Here is an 8,352-nt window from a genome sequence, read left to right as displayed (position 1 = left end):
GTTGATGTGAGGTTATTGGTGTGCTCTTGGCCGGCTCCAGACAAATAAGATTCTTCGGCCATAGCAGCACCCAACCCTTGCAGCTTCCAATCCGCGGCGGGGTCTCGTCGTCCTCTCCCACATGCTGTACTGGAGGAGGCAAATCCTCGTGCCCCGATTTCACACTGGACAAGTTAACCCTGAAGTGCCCAGCAGGGATCAACTGGTTGTGGAACGTCTGTTGCAAGGGGTTCATTATCATCCCCTTTCCCATGTCCATCTTCTGGCCTTGGATCAAGTAGAGTATGGTGCACGGGGTTTCTTCGGCCTACAAACACATGTCTGTGGCGAAAAACTTACAAAAGGCAACGAAAATGGAATATTATATATATATATATATATGTTGGTGCGACATGTAATTACGGTGAGGGCGTCGAGCTCAGCCAAAGACGAAGGCCCACCTAGCGTGCCAGAGACTAAGGACGGGCTGCTATGAGCGGGAGCGACTGCGAGAGGAGGCCCGGTTGCGTGAGCAAGTGATGGTGCGGTGGTGTTGTTGTTCACGGAGTTACTCCCGATGAAACTGGGCAACGGGAAATCATGAACTGTCTAGTCTGGATTTTCCTTCATCCAGTTGATGATAGCTGGAACCAAGTTAGTAGCAAAATCATTTCTGCAGGCAGTTACAGCTACATTGATTGCCTGTTGTAGCAACTCATTTTTCTCCTCGGCTGTTTTTCGCGTCCATAGATGCTTTTTTCTCGGCCGCAAGCTTCACCTTCTCGTCGATGTCCTCCTGACTAAACTTCTTTTTCTGCTTCTTGGCCTCCAGGCCCTCGTTGTAAAACACCTTCCACGTGGCGCTGTCTCCAGCGCCGTGCACACGACCATATTGCGGCTGCTGGCAGGGAGTCCCTTAAGTTCGTTCAAGGCCCGGTTGAGAGGGGTGTCCCACTTGGGCCTCATCGGAGAAGTGAAGCTTTCGGCTGCAAGATGGTGTTGCTTCTCCTACAGAAGGAGTGTGAACCATTTAGGAATGTGTAGTCGACTAGATCTGGAGCTAAATGTACGGTGGTAAAAGAATAATTACCAGTAGTCTAATCAATTTCCTCGTGATTTGGTCCATGTAAAAAACCTTCTTTTCCTTGTCCCACTTTTAGCGGGCCCTGATGAAGTCATGCTCCAAGGGGTTGGTGAACTTCGTGAAGGGCTCTGGGATACCCGCGGCTTCATGTTCTGTGTCCTCCTTATCCCATATGGGCCTTTTACCGAGGTAGCCACGGCTTTCGAGGCGATGCTTCCCCATGTTCCTTTTCTGATGGCTCTTGAATTTCACAGCCTTAGCCTTGGCTGCCTCGGTAGCGCAAGTGTCCTTGAACTTTTCGAACTCCTCTTCCGTAAGTGTCGGATTTTCCTCCAGAATCTTGGACAGGGGTTCCTCAGCCTCAATAGCTCATTTCACCCTCCCTTTCCAGGAGGCCAAATCACTGCTAAACATGCCCATGGTGTGATTGTTAATGTTTTTCATCTTCGGATCATCCCACGGTTTTTCTATGTTACCATCCCGGTCGGGGAACTTGAATCTCTTGTGCAACTTCATCAGGAGCAACTGCGTCAAATGTTCTTTACTCCTTAAGTCATCGTCGTTGATGCTCACGCATTCTCGTAGGATGCATCCTACTTGTTTCCCATAGCACTTGCGAGGTTCTTCCGGCTCTAATGGCTCAAACTTGCCAGGTGCCATATTTGTGATCACCAGTCGTCCAATCCCTAGTTTGTTAGGTTTTTGTATCCTCTGCTTCTTCTGCTTCTTCTTTTCGGTGGAGGCATCGGCCCCGGTACCTTCCCCGCCGATACCTTCCCTGCCGGTCTCGGCACCGCCATCGGTCTCGGTGCCTCCATCGGTGCCGGCGCCGTCGGTGTTGATGTCGGCGTCAGTACCATCATCGAGGCCGATCTGCAAACCTTGACTTTGCAACAATCTCGTCTTAGCAGTCAAATAGTCGAGGTACTCTTGTTCACCCTCATAATCCATCTCGTCTGCATCTTGGTCAGAAGGCCCAATTTCTTCGTTGTTCGACATGTTTCCTACAATTAAGTCTCCTTGTTTAATTGTAAAACTATGAAAAAAATGAGAAATGACATAAAAATAAATCTATCTAGCACAAATCATGCCAAAATTCACGAAAAAATTCGGCATGACCTTTGCTAAAAAATGGACATATCGAGGGCCTGAAATTCACCGGAACTGAAATGAATCAACATTCCGGCGTAACATAGGCCACTTGGATCATTTACCCTGCACATAATCATCATGTCCAAATGACATGTCCAAATTCCAAATATGACATGACCAAAACATCACATGTTCACATATCACATCTTCCCTAACTAAATATGTAACCTAATTAACCATCTGCCCTAACTAAAACCTAAGTAAATTAACCCAAAAAACCTAGATACCAGAGAGAGGAGGAGCGGTGGGGGCTTACAGAGGGTGCAGGCCCGACGACGACCGAGGTTGGGAGGGGTCGGGGTCGGGGGCCGGAGCCGGCACCGGGGTCGGTCGGGGGCGAGCGCAGAGGCGCGGCGAGGGCAGGGCTCCGGCGGCGCGACGGTGAGGGGAACGTGGGGATTTGGGGGAAAAGAGGCGGGATGAAGGGAGGAGCGGGGATTTTGGTGGTTAAGTGGGCATAGCAGTAGTGCGTTTAGGCAAAACGCGCTATAGCTACTTCAGGTAGCTATAGCGCTTTCATGTAGAAATCGCTACTGCTATCTTGACTAGCTGTAGCTCTTTTCTCACAAAAGCGCTGCTGCTATAACCAGTACCTATTTATAACAGTTTTCCTGTTTGTTTCCTTCTATTTTCTTTTCCTTTATTTTCTCTCACTTTTTTCCGAGAGTAGTGAACGAAGGGAAGGCGATATATATTGCATCATTTGACGGTTAAATATGTATACAAAATAGGAACATATATATTACATCATTCGATCCATGCATAATAATGGCTAAGTGTGTATACAAAATAGGAACATATATATTACATCATTTGATCGATAACATACAGTTCCGCAGCGTTGACGTTTTCATTTTTGAGTCAGCTTCTTTCTCTTCTTGTTCGTTGAAGAATAATTGAGCCCCTCATTGTGACTTTGCCTTTTCCATGGAGTGCGATTTTTCTTAGGTAATGTAGTACTGATTCTTCTTTTGACGTATACTTCATCATCATCGTCATCTTCCCACATTGGATTGTCGTACTGATCATAGTCTTCCTCGTTGGCGACTCCATCCATTCAAATGATGTTCCTTTTGCCTCTCCTCACGACAACACGGCTGGGATTGCACGGGTCGGTTGTGAAGAAGCATTGTGTCACGTGCTTAGCATGTACCCATGGCTCATTTTTTGCGATAGCGTTCACGGTAGCGCTCTTGGCATCGGGTATAGTCATGGTAGTGAAATTCCAGTTTTCTCTTTCGACATTCTTAGCCCATCTGACATGGAACATCGTCGTATTGTGCAATCCAGATTAGTCAAGCTCCCATATCTCCTCGACCCTTCCGTAAAATCTTTCAGTTGCGCCGTTCTCGCTGCTGGTCATGCATTCCATTGTCACCCCTGAGTTCTGATCATCACTGTCCATATCTTTGGCCTCCGTGTAGAACGTGTATCCGTTGATATCGTATGCCTGATAGGTTACGAGGTTGGGCAAGGGGCCATGTGCTAAGGCGTATATGAGCAATCCGTCCTTAGAGCCCTCCTCCGGGGGATTAGCAATAATATGCTCTTTGAACCAATGCAGGAAAGTGGACTTGTGCTCTCTAGTAACTTCGGCATCCGTCTTGCATACCCCCCGGCCACGATACTTCTTTGTGATAACTTCTTTGTGCAGTGCCACGAAAGGATCTACCTCGTCTAGGTGTTGTATCACTACCAAGTTTGCTCTGTCAAAGTCGTTGCGTGGATATGAGTATGCCACGTGCAGTTTCCTGCGACCGTTGGAGTGACCTTCTCCTTCGAGCCTCCCATCGTGCTTGTTAACGGGCAAACCGACACTAACACCAGGCGACTGGTCTGCGCCATATAGAAAATTCTCACAGAAAGAGATGCACTCTTGTGTCATATAGCCCTAGACGATGCTTCCATCCGGACGGGACATGTTACCAACGAACCCTTTGAATATCCCATTCATCCTCTCAAACGGCATCATGTTGTGTAGAAATGATGGCCCCGGGTCTATTATGTCGTCCACAATATGGACACACAGATGCACCATCACGTCAAAGAACGCGGGCGGGAAGTGCATCTCGAGCTCATTCAGTATCACAACAATCTCTTCCTGTAGCCTTCAGAGCTGCTTCACACTGATCGACTTTCGAGAGATGACGTCGAAAAAGTTGCGGAGACCAATAAGCGTGTCACGGACATGCTTGTCCATTATCCCTCTAAGGGCAATAGGTAGTATCTGCGTCATCATCACATGACTGTCATGGGACTTCATCCCGCTGAACCTTTTCTTGTCCGTGTCTAGATATCTGCATATCTTGGCACAGTAACCGGAACTAACTTTGACTCCGGTAAGGCACTTAAAGAATTAATCGATCTCAGCCTAACTTAAGGTGAAGCAAGAAGGGGGGAAATAATCCTCTTTATTTATTTTCTTGCCCTTCTTCTCCCGCGCCTTTGTCTCCGTCACTGTCTCGTCTGACTTGTTATGGGGCGACATGTGCAGATCTTCCCTGATATTCAAATCTTGCAAGTCTTTTCTTGCCTTCGGCCCATCCTTGGTCTTATCCGGCATGTTCATCTGTGTTGCGAGCAAGCTCTTAAGGACATTCTTACAGATATGCATTTGATCAAGGCAATGAGGTGTATCGGGTTTGTCCCAGTATTCCAAGTCCCAGAACACAGACCTCGTCTTCCATACCTTCAGCAGCGGCTCCGGCGCCTTTTTCATCGTCTTTCCCGGCGCGGGGCACTCCTTCCAGTTTTTCAACAGCTCATCGATTTTGGCGCCGCTCCGCTTACATGGAGGTCCTCGATGCTCAGCGTGGCCATTGAATAGATCTCCATGGTTTCTCCACGAGTCGTCCTGTTCGAGCCATCTTCGATGCCCCATGTACATGATTTTCCCAGACCCGCCATCTTTCCTTGACGTTAGCTGCTGAGACATCGTATCATCTATGCACCGCGTGCATCTGCAATATCCATGGCACACCTGGCCTGTGACATATCCGTAACCGCGATAGTCGTGCACCGTCGTGATCAGCGCGGCTCTCATGTAGAAATGCTCGCCTTTTCTAGCGTCCCATGTCTTGGCCGGTTTTTCCATAACGTGTCTAACTCCTCTTGAAGTAGACCCAGATACAAATTAATACTATTTCCTGGTTGTTTCGGCCCTTGAATAAGCATGCTCATGTGAATGTACTTTGATTTCATGCACAACCAGGGGGGAGGTTGTACATCCATACAAACACGGGCCATGTGCTATGGGCGGTGTTCTGGTTGCCAAACAGATTCATGCCATCGGTACACGCGCCGAGCACGATGTTCCTTGCATCACATTCGAAATACTGATAGAAGTTGTTCAACGCTCTCCACTGGCTTCCATCCTTGACGTGTCTCAGCTTCGGATCATCTCCATCGTCGGGCTTCTTCCTCTCCGCGTTCTAGCGCATTAGCTTAGCTTCCTTCGGATCTATGAAATAGTGCTGGAGATGGGGAGTGATCAGTAAGTAGCATACAACTTTTTGCGGACATTTCTGCCCAGCCTTCTTGTATCAAGAAGCATTGCATAACGGACAGCTTGTTTTTTCCGCGTGCTCCTTCCGATAAATTATGCAATCGTTGATGCATGCATGGTATCTAACGTACGGCAGAACAAGAGGGCACACGATCTTCTTGGCCTCATCAACACTAGTAGGACATAGATTCCCCGCGGGAAGAACATCCTTTAGGTACTTGAGATGCTCATCGAGGCTAGTGTCGGTCCATTTGTTTTTAGCCTTCGTCTTCAGGAGTTGGAGCGTGAAACTCAAGCGGGTCACCTCAGGATTGCAACCATCATACAATGGGGTGTTTGTGTCTATCACCAGTTGCTCCAGCTTAGCCTCCTCTCTAGAAGCAGCTCTCTCGGTACTCGTCTCCTTGTGAAGCAGTGCTTGAACATGAGGGTCCCGCACGATTGAACTTAGTACCGACGAACTCTGCTGCGTGTAGTCCACGTTCTCTCTGCCGCCATGTCCGGCCCCTTCTCCGCCGCCATGTCCGGCCTCTTCCCCGCCGCCATTATCAATCATCTCTCCGTCTTGCCCCGTGTCATCATTGCCTGCCCCGTCGGCGTCCTCAACATCGGCATCCTCATCTTCAATTATCCACCGAGTATAGCCATCCATGAAACCAGTCATGAGTAGGTGCGCTTCGACACGACCATCATCATAGGGGTCGAGCCAAACTATTCCTTTGCATTTTCGACACGGACATAAAACCTCTGTCCGGTTATTTTCTTTCATGTCCTGCACCGCCGACCGCAACCACCTGTCCACCGTCGTTCCACTGACCATCATGAACGTCTGCACGGTAATCATAAACAAATTGATTATAAAAATGCGTGCATGCATCAAAGTCATACAAAAATTCGGCATGACCTTCCCTAAAAATAGGACATATAGATCTAGAGTTTGCCCGAAATTCACCGAAACGGAAATAAATCGACATTTCGGCAAAACATAGGCTACTCAAAAGCACAATTTGGCGTCAACTCATGCCACACACACAATTTCCATCATATTGCCCAATTATCATATCACACACACATACACATATTTCCATTTTGTAAAACCATGAAATTTTAATCACCTCTATCTCGAGATCGAGCACACGGTGGAGATGATGATGTAGGGAGATCAAAAGTGCACAAAGCTCTTCTTGGCAAAGATAGATCTAGTTAGGGTGCAAATAGGTCATTTAACTAAAGGCTACATCTACCTAGCTAGCTAATTTGGGAGGAGACAGCTTCAACTAATGGAGGGGGAAGGAAAAAGAGAAAGGAGATGCATTAATGGAGGTGGTGTGCAGTTAGCTAGGAGTAATGAAGAGATAGAGAAAGGTAGGTAGAAGAGGGAGAGTAATGGGGGGAGAAGTATTGAGGAAGAAGAAGAGTGAGAGAGGGAGGATGGGCGGTAGGGGAAAGGGGGGATGGGGAGGGGAGGATGGGTGGGTGGAAAAAGGTGGTGGGGTCCTGCGACTTAGCAGTAGCGCGGGAGCGAAAACGCGCTACTGCTAATAGCGTAGCAGCAACATGTGTTTCTCGCCCGCGCTACTGCTAAACGAGGCCAACCGTGTCGACAATTTCAAAATTAGCAGCAGCGACCTGAGCAAAAAGTGCGCTACTACTATTTCTGTAGCAGTAGCACGCCCCGCGACTCTGCGTTGCTGCTAAACTTAGGGTGTTGGTTACTGTCGGTGGATTTTTGTAGCAGCGCGGTTTAGCCCCTAAGCGCTACTGCTAAATGCGCATCAGTAGCGCGTTTTCCTTGAACGCGCTACTGCTAATTAGCAGTAGCGCTTCTTTTTGTGCCGCGCTGCTGCTAATATTCTGTGTATAATGTTTTCCCTAGTAGTGGCGAGGCGTAAGCTAACATACTTTCTCTTCTTGGATCATATGCACTTATGATTGGAACTCTAGCAAGCATCTACAACTACTAAAGATCATTAAGGTAAAACCAACCATATCATTAAAGTATCAAGTCCTCTTTATTCCCATACGCAAACAACCTACTTTCTCGGGTCTGTGCTTCTATCACTCAGGCCACCCACCATAAGAAAATCATGAACATATTGCAAACCCTACAGCGGGGATCCCTCATGCTTGCGCGACACAGAGAGCACCATAGGACAACACCAATAATAAAACATGCAACTCAAACCAATCACGATCATCAATTAACCCATAGGACAAAACAGATCTACTCAAACATCATAGGATAGCCATACATCATTGGGAAATAATATATAGCGCTGAGCACCATGTTTAAGTAGAGATTATAGTGGGTAAAATAGGGGTTACACCACTGCATAGAGGGGGGAAGCGTTGGTGATGATGGCGGTGAAGTTGTTGGTGTAGATTGCGGTGATGATGATGGCCCCGGCGGCGTTCCGGCGCCACCGGAAGAGAGGGGGAGAGAGCCCCCTTCTTCTTCTTCTTCCTTGACCTTCTCCCTAGATGGGAAAAGGGTTTCCCCTCTGGTCCTTGGTATCCATGGCTTGTTAGGGGCGAGAGCCCCTCCGATATTGGATCTGCCTCTCTGTCTCTCTCTGTTTCCGCGTTCCCTGATTCTGCCCTTTCACCGTTTCTTAAATTCCCGGAGACCCAT

Source organism: Triticum urartu, chromosome 5A (assembly GCF_056163025.1).
Source record: "Triticum urartu cultivar PI428250 chromosome 5A, HENAU_Tu73, whole genome shotgun sequence".
NCBI classification, from domain to species: Eukaryota; Viridiplantae; Streptophyta; class Magnoliopsida; order Poales; family Poaceae; genus Triticum; species Triticum urartu.
This window is presented reverse-complemented; position numbering follows the sequence as displayed.